The sequence below is a fragment of the Ranitomeya variabilis genome, chromosome 5 (assembly GCF_051348905.1).
Source record: "Ranitomeya variabilis isolate aRanVar5 chromosome 5, aRanVar5.hap1, whole genome shotgun sequence".
Taxonomy (NCBI): Eukaryota; Metazoa; Chordata; class Amphibia; order Anura; family Dendrobatidae; genus Ranitomeya; species Ranitomeya variabilis.
In genome coordinates, this window is record NC_135236.1 from 421,524,315 (window position 1) to 421,536,247 (window position 11,933).

The window sequence follows — 11,933 nt, forward strand, 5'->3', positions numbered from 1 at the left end:
TTCTTTTTCACTTTCAATTTCATACAGTACTTATTGCTTTAAACACAAATCTCTCAGCATGTACTAAACCGAGGACAATATTTGAGTGCAGCTCTATGCCCCCCTTCCTGTGGCCCACAGCGCAAAGGGGAGAAATCTCAAGCAAGTCGCGCAGGGGTCCGCTTCCCTCCTCCCATCTGGTATTTTGCACAGATAAGAGCTTGGTGTCTTCTACACAGAAACGGATTGCAGCAGTTTTCAGACTTAAGCTCTACAAAACATTCAAACATTCATCCTCTAGGAATTAAAAACAGTTTCTCTATACAGGCAAATCACTGCACAACTTGAATAAGCTGATTCTGACCGCATCCGGCCAAAACACACATAGACACACATAGAAACCTATCCAGTGTCAAACCATATATAACACAGGTTTCACTGAATCTCAGATGTAATTAAATGTACATTAAAAATATCCACAACTCATTCATCCTGGACTCTCAACAACAGTTAGATAAGTAATGATACTTATGTGATCATTCATTCATACATGCTCATGCAGGGATTGTTTTTTTGTCTTTTCCTTTCACTTTTTAGTTGATTTTACAAGAAGAAAATCCCTTATCTCAATCAGAGCTTCTCATAGACATACATACTGTTACAAGGTTCACACAGCCTGCCTATTTTGCACTTTGGAATTAACACAACTCTATAAATAAAACTGCAGCAGTATCCACTGACACTCTGAAAACACTTTAAGGCCAAACAACAAAAACCACGGCCTTATACAAAATACAGCTTCATATAATGTACTGCCAATCCAAAATGACCAAAATAACAACACTGCACAGAGTCTATCCCAGCTCTTGTATTACACACACTAAACAAATACACAACCAATTAGGATATTGACAAATAATACAGATAACAATTATCACAATTATCATCTTATTACTCTATTATTCAACTCTCATACGGACATAAACAGACAAAAACACAAAAAACTCACTGGTGATATGGATTCTTTTAAACCGTGCTCACAGCCTTTACCCAGAGGTATGGAGAAATCCGGAAGAGAGATTGCAGGTGCAAGACAGATTGTAAGAATAACATTTCTCACCTTGCTGCAGCTGTTGTTTGCATTTCCAATCTCTCAGGAAGCTCCCACACATACGGATTCCGAATAAGGCTGGTTACACGGCCGCACGTTCGGGCGCCAAACTGTCATAGCTGTTTTCATTCTGACCCAAATGTCAGCTGACAGATCACCAGTGAGGCCTAATTGTGGAATTACGCCCGCCATTTTACAAGCGCACTTGGAGACAAAAAGACGCCTCACACATATCCTGTGAGCAAGTCACTTTTTTATCTGATATATTAAAAGCCAAAGTAATGTTTTATACCATTTACACAACATGCATTTCAATGTAACACATGTAGCCCCGACCATCACCCAGGGTCATATTTTATTTACCATAACTCAGAACATGTTGTGGCTGACAATTGAAAGCATACATGATAAGAAGTATAGTCTCCTTGAAGAGGAGACCATTAGACTACTGCATCAACAGATTCTAGTAATTCTAACACTTAAAGGCAAGAGGCACTTAAAGGCAAACTATTAACCCTTCTATAACAAGGGTATCAGTGTTGGGCCTTGGTGCGGCACAAGTGCAAAATGATTTCTGGTTATGGCTTCTTGGCCTTCTGGCTAGGATGAAGGATCAGTGTCAGGCCTCGGGGCGGCGCAAGTACAAAACCATTTTTGATTATGATCGTCGTCGCCGCCGCCCAAGATCAATTGTAGTATCTGTTCTTATCAGTTTAATATCTGATACGTCTCCTCATTGGGGACCATATAGTAAATGGATTTTCAGAACAGGGAGATGGGAAAAAAAGCTTGCTCTGTCCACCCCACGCATTGAGCCGTTATTGCGGTATCTCTGGGAACGGTGCACTCCTTCTCTGATCCAGATTGAATTGAAATCAGCACACGTTGTGTTTGACCCTGAAAAGAATTCACATAATGGGTTCAAAGTTGCACATTTCAGATGCCAAATGCATTCTGCTAGATTTAACTTGACCAATTGCAACATTTTGTGCGCGCATTGTTTGCACCTATGCATGTCAAGCATTGTATTGCATTCAATATGAAATCTATCAATCAATCAATCTCTCTTTACTGGTTGCAACCAGTGTGTGAAGCTGTGGACACGTATTTGGCCTTTGTTACAGTGTTGCAAATATATCGTCTGCAAAGTTAGGCCCCCCTGCTATCAGTACTTAGTGTTTTAATTTAAGTAACCCATAAGTAGTTCTGCCATACATACCACATTTGTGACAGCATGATTTCTTTTGTAAAACATTGTCTCCCTCTTGTGGACCACTGACTTTTATATTTGGTGTATATGTATTTGAAAAAAGGGAAAATCGTATCTTTGCTGATCTTGAATACGCTGCATATGTCCACCTGTGTGAGTATTCTAATGCTTTCTAGAAACCAGGTGCGCTGCCTGCATTAGATAGAATCTGTTCACGGAACCCTCACGTGTCACAATTGGCCCTTGGCGATGGTCTGGAACCCTCCGTGTCACAATGGGCTGGAACCCTCACGTGTCACAATGGGTCCTTGGCCTATAAAAAGCAGCGCGGTGGCAGTCAGCCTCAGTCTGCTGCTGGAGCAGCGGCGGGCAGCATGGTGGTAGATAGGCAGCAGGGTCTATACCCGGCATCAGGAGAGCTGAGGGAAGACAGCTGGCTCGCTTGTTTGTTTTTTGAATTTCCCTCTCGCACACCTCCTCCTGGCACTCAGTAGGGCACATAGGAACAAAGAGGGGGCAGGAGGGTTCCAATAGGTGGGGTTATGCAGATTAAAAACCCAGTGGCTCACAGCTTGAATAAACAGCAGAATGGCCATTGTGAAGGCGTCCGGTTTGCTAAAATGTCCTCCTCAGGGCAATCTTTTGCTCCATCTCCCTAAAGGGTATCAGTGTTAGGCCTTGGTGCGGCACAAGTGCAAAATGATTTCTGGTTATGGCTTCATGGCCTTCTGGCTAGGATGAAGGATCAGTGTCAGGCCTCGGGGCGGCGCAAGTACAAAACCATTTTTGGTTATGATCGTTGTCGCCGCCGCCCAAGATCAATTGTAGTATCTGTTCTTATCAGTTTAATATCTGATACGTCTCCTCATTGGGGACCATATAGTAAATGGATTTTCAGAACAGGGAGATGGAAAAAAAGCTTGCTCTGTCCACCCCACGCATTGAGCCGTTATTGCGGTATCTCCGGGAATGGTGCACTCTTTCTCTGATCCAGGTTGAATTGAAATCAGCACACGTTGTGTTTGAACCCATTATGTGAATTCTTTTCAGGGTCAAAGTTGCACATTTCAGATGCCAAATGCATTTTGCTAGATTTAACTTGACCAATTGCAACATTTTGTGCGCGCACTGTTTGCACCTATGCATGTCAAGCATTGTATTGCATTCAATATGAAATCTATCAATCAATCAATCTCTCTTTACTGGTTGGAACCGGTGTGTGAAGCTGTGGACACGTATTTGGCCTTTGTTACAGTGTTGCAAATATATCGTCTGCAAAGTTAGGCCCTTGCTATCAGTACTTAGTGTTTTAATTTAAGTAACCCATAAGTAGTTCTGCCCTACATTCCACATTTGTGACAGCATGATTTCTTTTGTAAAACATTGTCTCCCTCTTGTGGACCACTGACTTTTAAATTTGGTGTATATGTATTTGAAAAAAGGGAAAATCGTATCCTTGCTGATCTTGAATACGCTGCCTATCTCCACCTGTGTGAGTATTCTAATGCTTTCTGGAAACCAGGTGCGCTGCCTGCATTAGATAGAATCTGTTCACGGAACCCTCACGTGTCACAATTGGCCTTTGGCGATGGTCTGGAACCCTCCGTGTCACAATGGGCTGGAACCCTCACGTGTCACAATGGGTCCTTGGCCTATAAAAAGCAGCGCGGTGGCAGTCAGCCTCAGTCTGCTGCTGGAGCAGCGGCGGGCAGCATGGTGGTAGATAGGCAGCAGGGTCTATACCCGGCATCAGGAGAGCTGAGGGAAGACAGCTGGCTCGCTTGTTTGTTTCTTGAATTTCCCTCTCACACTCCTCCTCCTGAGGGCACATAGGAACAAAGAGTGGGGAGGAGGGTTCCAATAGGTGGGGTTATGCAGATTAAAAACCCAGTGGCTCACAGCTTGAACAAACAGCAGAATGGCCATTGTGAAGGCGTCCGGTTTGCTAAAATGTCCTCCTCAGGGCAATCTTTTGCTCCATCTCCCTAAAGGGTATCAGTGTTAGGCCTTGGTGCGGCACAAGTGCAAAATGATTTCTGGTTATGGCTTCTTGGCCTTCTGGCTAGGATGAAGGATCAGTGTCAGGCCTCGGGGCGGCGCAATAACAAAACCATTTTTGGTTATGATCGTTGTCGCCGCCCAAGATTGATTGTAGTATCTGTTCTTATCAGTTTAATATCTGATACGTCTCCTCATTGGGGACCATATAGTAAATGGATTTTCAGAACATGAAGATGGAAAAAAAGCTTGCTCTGTCCACCCCACGCATTGAGCCGTTATTGCGGTATCTCCGGGAACGGTGCACTCCTTCTCTGATCCAGATTGAATTGGGGGTCAGCTGATGTCCACAAAGGAGCTACTGTCTCATGGGTCTAGTACCCACAAGTGGGCTTTCTACCTGCTTCGCCCATCCACCCTCAGTGTGGACACTCAACTCCCCCATCAGCAGTGGCCATACGGGGCCTATGATATACTACAGAAGGTTCAGCCTTAGGTAATACATATATTAGCGCTTTTACGGCTACATAAAACACTAAGCAAAGCAACAAAATTTGCATACATGTCTGTCAAGTCAAGTCAAAAATAATCCATCCCTCTAGGCTGCTAAGCCAATTGGCTGGATTTAAAAAGGAGTCTCTATATTGTATTAGTCTCATTAAGAGCCTTAAGGAATCAAGAAAATCTGAGTCCAAGTCTCATTGGGTATACTGTGTGGTGTTAATACCTTCCTTGGCTCCAGGGGTAAAGGCTAAGTACAGCATAGCCCTTACAAATACTGGGCTGTGTATACAGATCCAACAGTCCAGCAGTTTTTGTCCTTCCGCGTCGTTTGTAAGAAAAGCAAGATGCTGAATAAGTTTGTTGTCCTTAGTCCTAAGTCAACACTTAAAAGTTTATCCAGTGTCTCTGTAAGGTCCAGACATCCTACCACTGCCAGCAAGTTGAACTAGAAGTCTTTCTGCTAGTGAAAAGATCTTTTTGCAGTGACTGGCATGGATCAAGGTGGGCTTTCCCTCAATTGAATGTGGTCAGCTGGACTTTACAAAGGGCCGTCAAACCGTGGATCTAGGCTCCTTCTCACGTGTCTGTGTATGACCACCCAATCACCTGGATTCGGCAGATGTACATCTGCACTGGCATTAAGATCTGGAATGGATGAAAACACATGTTTATGCACCACATTAAGTTTTTTCTGCAAGGCCTGGACATGGGCTGTCATAGCACCGTGTTGCATTTGTAGCACCTGTGGGAAGTACAGACCAGTCTCTGGCAAACTACTAAACAGGACTTCAAAATGAGACAAGCCTGTCTTACTATTTTGAGTGTGTCTGACTGAGAAGAGTGCAAGAGAAATGCACTCTAGCCCGCTCTTTCCTGTGTCTGCCATGGCCTCTGAATTTTCAGTTTAAGTGTCCCATTTAGTCTCTCCACTTTCCCACTACTTTGTTGTCTATATGGTGCATGATATGCTTGCTGTACTCCCAGGGCCTGCATGACTTCCCTCAATATATACCCCTATCGCTCTCTGTGGTTTCTGGGACACCATACCTGCAGATCAGTTCTTTCATCAGTTTGTCTGCAGTCACTTTAGCATTTGCACATTTTACCAGATAGGCTTCCAGCCAACCAGAGAAGAGATCTACACATTCTAGGACATTTTTCACACACTCCTACCTTGGGTAGCTGTATGTAGTCAGTCTGCAGTCTCTGAAACGGGTAGAGAGGCCTGGGTGTCGCTTTCTTAGGGATTTTTACTGTTTTACCAGGGTTGTACTGTGCACAGATGAGGCATGACCGTATGAGCTTTGCTGCTGCGTAACTGAAACCAGGAGCGATCCGGAAGGCATCTACCATGGACACATGTGACATTTTGAGGTGTGAGTGGGGCCAGGTGTTGCTTGCGCCATTATTAGGAACAGGGACTTTGGTATATACAATTTATCATAGCTCCCAACCGTCCCGCATTGTGCGGGACTGTCCTGGTTTGGAGCCTGTGCCCCGCTGTCCAGCGCAGGACGCGCTGATCCCGCACCCGCAGACAGCAGGACCGACACGCCCCCTTGTCTCAAGCCATGCCCCGGGCCCTTACCCTTCCGTATGGCTACCTGCTTTCTGCGCACAGGACCTGTGATGAGGTCACAGGAGGGGAGGAGTCAGAGGTCACATGATCGGGAGTCGGGACCTCCGAAGTTGTGCTGGTTGCCAACTTGCCGCTGCAGGATGAGGTAAGTAATGCTTTGTGTGGGGTCAGGAGGTGTACAGTGTGGATGTAGCAGAGCCGTGTGTGTACGAGGTGTACGGAGCCGTGTGTGTACGATGTGTACGGAGCCGTGTGTGTACGATGTGTACGGAGCCGTGTGTGTACGATGTGTACGGAGCCGTGTGTGTACGAGGTGTACGGAGCCGTGTGTGTACGAGGTGTACGGAGCCGTGTGTGTACGAGGTGTACGGAGCCGTGTGTGTACGAGGTGTACGGAGCCGTGTGTGTACGAGGTGTACGGAGCCGTGTGTGTACGATGTGTGCGGAGCCGTGTGTGTACGAGGTGTGCGGAGCCGTGTGTGTACGATGTGTACGGAGCCGTGTGTGTACGAGGTGTACGGAGCCGTGTGTGTACGATGTGTATGGAGCCGTGTGTGTACGAGGTGTACGGAGCCGTGTGTGTACGAGGTGTACGGAGCCGTGTGTGTACGAGGTGTATGGAGCCGTGTGTGTACGAGGTGTACGGAGCCGTGTGTGTACGATGTGTGCGGAGCCGTGTGTGTACGAGGTGTGTGGAGCCGTGTGTGTACGATGTGTACGGAGCCGTGTGTGTACGAGGTGTACGGAGCCGTGTGTGTACGAGGTGTACGGAGCCGTGTGTGCGCGAGGTGTATGGAGCAGAGCCGTGTGTGCGAGGTGTACGGAGCGGAGCTAAATGTGTACGAGGTGTATGGAGTGGAGCTGAATGTGTACGAGGTGTATGGAGCGGAGCGCGTGTGTACGGAGCGGAGCCGTGTGTGCAAAGTGTACGGAGCACAGCCGCGTGTGTAGGAGTAGCTATGTGTGGCCATTATATGGTACAAAGTATCATGTGCGGCCAATATACAGTATGGAGCATCATGTGTGGCCATTATATGGTACGAAGTATCATGTGCGGCCAATATACAGTATGGAGCATCATGTGCGGTCATTATACAGTATGGAGCATCATGTGCGGTCATTATACAATATGGAGCATCATGTGCAGTCATTATACAGTATGGAGCATCATGTGCAGCCAGTATACAGTATGGAGCATGTGCGGCCATTATACAGTATGAGGCATCGTGTGCGGTCATTATACAGTATGGAGCATCATGTGTGGCCATTATACAGTATGGAGCATCATGTGCAGCCAGTATATAGTATGGAGCATCATGTGTGGTCATTATACAGTATGGAGCATCATGTGCGGTCATTATACAGTATGGAGCATCATGTGCGGTCATTATACAGTATGGAGCATCATGTGCGGTCATTATACAGTATGGAGCATCATGTGCGGCCATTATACAGTATGGAGCATCATGTGCAGTCATTATACAGTATGCAGCATCATGTGCAGCACGTATACAGTATGGAGCATCATGTGCGGTCATTATACAGTATGGAGCATCATGTGGGGTCATTATACAGTATGCAGCATCATGTGCGGTCATTATACAGTATGCAGCATCATGTGCAGCCAGTATACAGTATGGAGCATCATGTGCAGCCAGTATACAGTATGGAGCATCATGTGGGGTCATTATACAGTATGGAGCATCATGTGCGGTCATTATACAGTATGGAGCATCATGTGCGGTCATTATACAGTATGGAGCATCATGTGCAGCCAGTATACAGTATGGAGCATCATGTGCAGTCATTATACAGTATGGAGCATCATGTGCAGTCATTATACAGTATGGAGCATGTGCGGCCATTATACAATATGGAGCATCATGTGCGGTCATTATACAGTATGCAGCATCATGTGCAGCCCGTATACAGTATGGAGCATCATGTGCGGTCATTATACAGTATGGAGCATCATGTGCTGTCATTATACAGTATGGAGCATCATGTGCTGCCAATATACAGTATGGAGCATCATGTGCAGCCAGTATACAGTATGGAGCATCATGTGGGGTCATTATACAGTATGGAGCATCATGTGCGGTCATTATACAGTATGGAGCATCATGTGCGGCCATTATACAGTATGGAGCATCATGTGTGGCCATTATACAGTATGGAGCATCATGTGCGGTCATTATACAGTATGGAGCATCATGTGTGGCCATTATACAGTATGGAGCATCATGTGCGGTCATCATACAGTATGGAGCATCATGTGTGGCCATTATACAGTATGGAGCACTGTGTGGCCATATTTTTTTGTTTATAATTATTGTATGTGAAACAGTGTGATCAGCAGTGCTAAAAGGGTGTGGTTGGGACGTGCATATGGGTGTGACTAATTATGAATGGGTGTGGTCAGAGGTGTGGCCTAAAATTTGCCGCGCCGCAAACTTTGTCCCTCTTTCCCATCTTTTAAAGTTGGGAGGTATGAATTTATCCTTATTCTCTCAAAACTCCTTTTGAGTTTAGCTCAGCTCCCATTCTCCCCCGTGTTCCTTCTCTGCTTGGGCAGCTGGAGGGATTTCAGGACATCTAGGCTCAGTGTGGCTGGAATACGCTGACTCTCCGCCACAGTCCACTGCTCCCTAGGCCGCCTTGCTGCTACTTTAGCAGCCTCGTCCGCCCTTCTGTTGCCCTCTACCTCCAGAGAGTCACCGTCCGTGTGTGCTGTTACCTTGACGATGCCAACCTGGACTGGTAACATCAATGCCTCCACTAATTGTTTCACCAGCTCTGCATTTTTAATGGGCTTACCGGCTGATGTAAGAAACGTTCTGCTTCTCCAGACAGGATGATAATCATGGGATATTCCCCATGCACAATTCGAATCTTGTATAAATATTAGCGACTTTACCTGCAGCAGCTCTAAGTGAGTGCCTTCAACTCTGCCTCCTGCACCGACATGTGAGGAGGGAGTGGTTCAACTCGGATTACCTCATGTGAGGATACTACTGCATGTCCAGTGTAGAATCGCCCATCCTGGTGGTATCTGGAGCCATCTACAAAAATAAAAACCTCAACATATGCATTAGGAACAGGTTTTTCATGAACATATGTAAAACATACTGTCTCCTGACTCATCAGTTCCTATGCAGTCATGTTTGTGCGTCACCGTACCAGTGTACTTTTTTTTTTTTTTTTTTTTCTAATGCTGTCACCAATTCCCCCTTTTCTGAATCCACAAGCAGAAGAGTGGCTGGATTCAGAACATTATGTCTTTTGACGGTGACGTATTCATTAACCCCTCTGTGACCTTAGACGTACTATCCCGTCGAGGTGACCTGGGCCTATCTGACCCTCGACGGGATAGTACGTCATAGCCGATCGGCCACGCTCAAGGGGGGAGCGCGGCCGATCGCGGTCGGGTGTCAGCTGCATATCGCAGCTGACATCCGGCACTATGTGCCAGGAGCGGTCACGGACCGCCCCCGGCACATTAACCCCCGGCACACCGCGATCAAACATGATCGCGGTGTACCGGCGGTATAGGGAAGCATTGCGCAGGGAGGGGGCTCCCTGCGGGCTTCCCTGAGACCCCCGGAGCAACGCGATGTGATCGCGTTGCTCCGAGGGTCTCCTACCTCCCTCCTCGCCGCAGGTCCCGGATCCAAGATGGCCGCGGCATCCGGGTCCTGCAGGGAGGGAGGTGGCTTACCGAGTGTCTGCTCAGAGCAGACGCTTGGTAAGCCTGCAGCCCTGCACAGCAGATCGTCGATCTGACAGAGTGCTGTGCACACTGTCAGATCAATGATCTGTAATGTCCCCCCCTGGGACAAAGTAAAAAAGTTTAAAAAAAATTCCCCACATGTGTGTAAAAAAAAATTAAAAAAATATCCTAAATAAAGAAAAAAATATATATATTATTCCCATAAATACATTTCTTTAGCTAAATAAAATAAAAAAAACAATAAAAGTACACATATTTAGTATCGCCGCGTCCGTAACGACCCAACCTATAAAACTGCCCCACTAGTTAACCCCTTCAGTAAACACCGTAAGAAAAAAAAAAAAACGAGGCAAAAAAACAACGCTTTATTATCATACCGCCGAACATAAAGTGGAATAACACGCAATCAAAAAGACTGATATAAATAACCATGGTACCGCTGAAAACGTCATCTTGTCCCGCAAAAAAAGAGCCACCACACAGCATCATCAGCAAAAGAATAAAAAAGTTATAGTCCTGAGAATAAAGCGATACCAAAATAATTATTTTTTCTATAAAATAGTTTTTATCGTATAAAAGCGCCAAAACATAAAAAAAATGAGATATCGCTGTAATCGTACTGACCCGACGAATAAAACTGCTTTATCAATTTTACCAAACGCGGAACGGTATAAACGCCTCCCCCAAAAGAAATTCATGAATAGCTGGTTTTTGATCACTCTGCCTCACAAAAATCGGATTAAAAAGCGATCAAAAAATGTCACGTGTCCGAAAATGTTACCAATAAAAACGTCAACTCGTCCCGCAAAAAACAAGATCTCACATGACTCTGTGGACTCAAATATGGAAAAATTACAGCTCTCAAAATGTGGTAACGCAAAAAATATTTTTTGCAATGAAAAGCGTCTTTCAGTGTGTGACGGCTGCCAATCATAAAAATCTGCTAAAAAACCCGCTATAAAAGTAAATCAAACCCCCCTTCATCACCCCCTTAGTTAGGGAAAAATAAAAAAATTAAAAAATGTATTTATTTCCATTTTCCCATTAGGGTTAGGGTTAGGGTTAGGGCTAGAGTTAGGACTAGAGTTAGGACTAGAGTTAGGGCTAGGGTTAGGGTTAGGGCAAGGGTTAGGGCTAGGGTTAGGGTTAGGGTTAGGGCTAGGGTTGGGGCTAGGGTTGGGGCTAGGGTTAGGGCTAGGGTTAGGGCTAGGGTTAGGGTTAGTGTTATGGCTAGTGTTAGGGCTAGTGATAGGGCTAGGGTTATTGCTAGGGTTAGGGCTAGGGTTAAGGCTAGGGTTGGGGCTAGGGTTGGGGCTAGGGTTAGGGCTAGGGTTAGGGCTAGGGTTAGGGCTAGGGTTAGGGCTAGGGTTATTGCTAGGGTTAGGGCTAGGGTTAGGGCTAGGGTTGGGGCTACAGTTAGGGTTGGGGCTAAAGATAGGGTTAGGGTTTGGATTACATTTACGGTTGGGAATAGGGTTGGGTGTGTCTGGGTTAGAGGAGTGGTTAGGGTTACTGTTGGGATTAGGGTAAGGGGTGTGTTTGGATTAGGGTTTCAGTTATAATTGGGGGGTTTCCACTGTTTAGGCACATCAGGGGCTCTCCAAACGGGACATGGCATCCGATCTGAATTCCAGCCAATTCTGCGTTGAAAAAGGAAAACAGTGCTCCTTCCCTTCAGAGCTCTCCCGTGTGCCCAAACAGGGGTTTACCCCAACATATGGGGTATCAGCGTACTCAGGACAAATTGGACATCATCTTTTGGGGTCCAATTTCTCCTGCTACCCTTAGGAAAATACAAAACTGGGGGCCAAAAAATAAGTTT

The 11,933-nt window shown here is 45.9% G+C and overlaps 3 non-coding genes across 3 annotated transcripts; all 3 read left to right on the forward strand.

The window, feature by feature from the left end:
- The first annotated feature begins 1,753 nt into the window (after nt 1-1,753).
- LOC143777364 (U2 spliceosomal RNA) lies at nt 1,754-1,942 on the forward strand. Its single transcript, XR_013216121.1, has one exon. It is a non-coding gene; the product is annotated as a U2 spliceosomal RNA (small nuclear RNA).
- A 1,153-nt stretch (nt 1,943-3,095) lies between these two features.
- Nucleotides 3,096-3,283, forward strand: LOC143777304 (U2 spliceosomal RNA). Its single transcript, XR_013216079.1, has one exon. It is a non-coding gene; the product is annotated as a U2 spliceosomal RNA (small nuclear RNA).
- Nucleotides 3,284-4,425: 1,142 nt separating this feature from the next.
- LOC143777388 (U2 spliceosomal RNA) lies at nt 4,426-4,610 on the forward strand. The gene has a single exon (XR_013216135.1). It is a non-coding gene; the product is annotated as a U2 spliceosomal RNA (small nuclear RNA).
- Nucleotides 4,611-11,933: the final 7,323 nt, after the last annotated feature.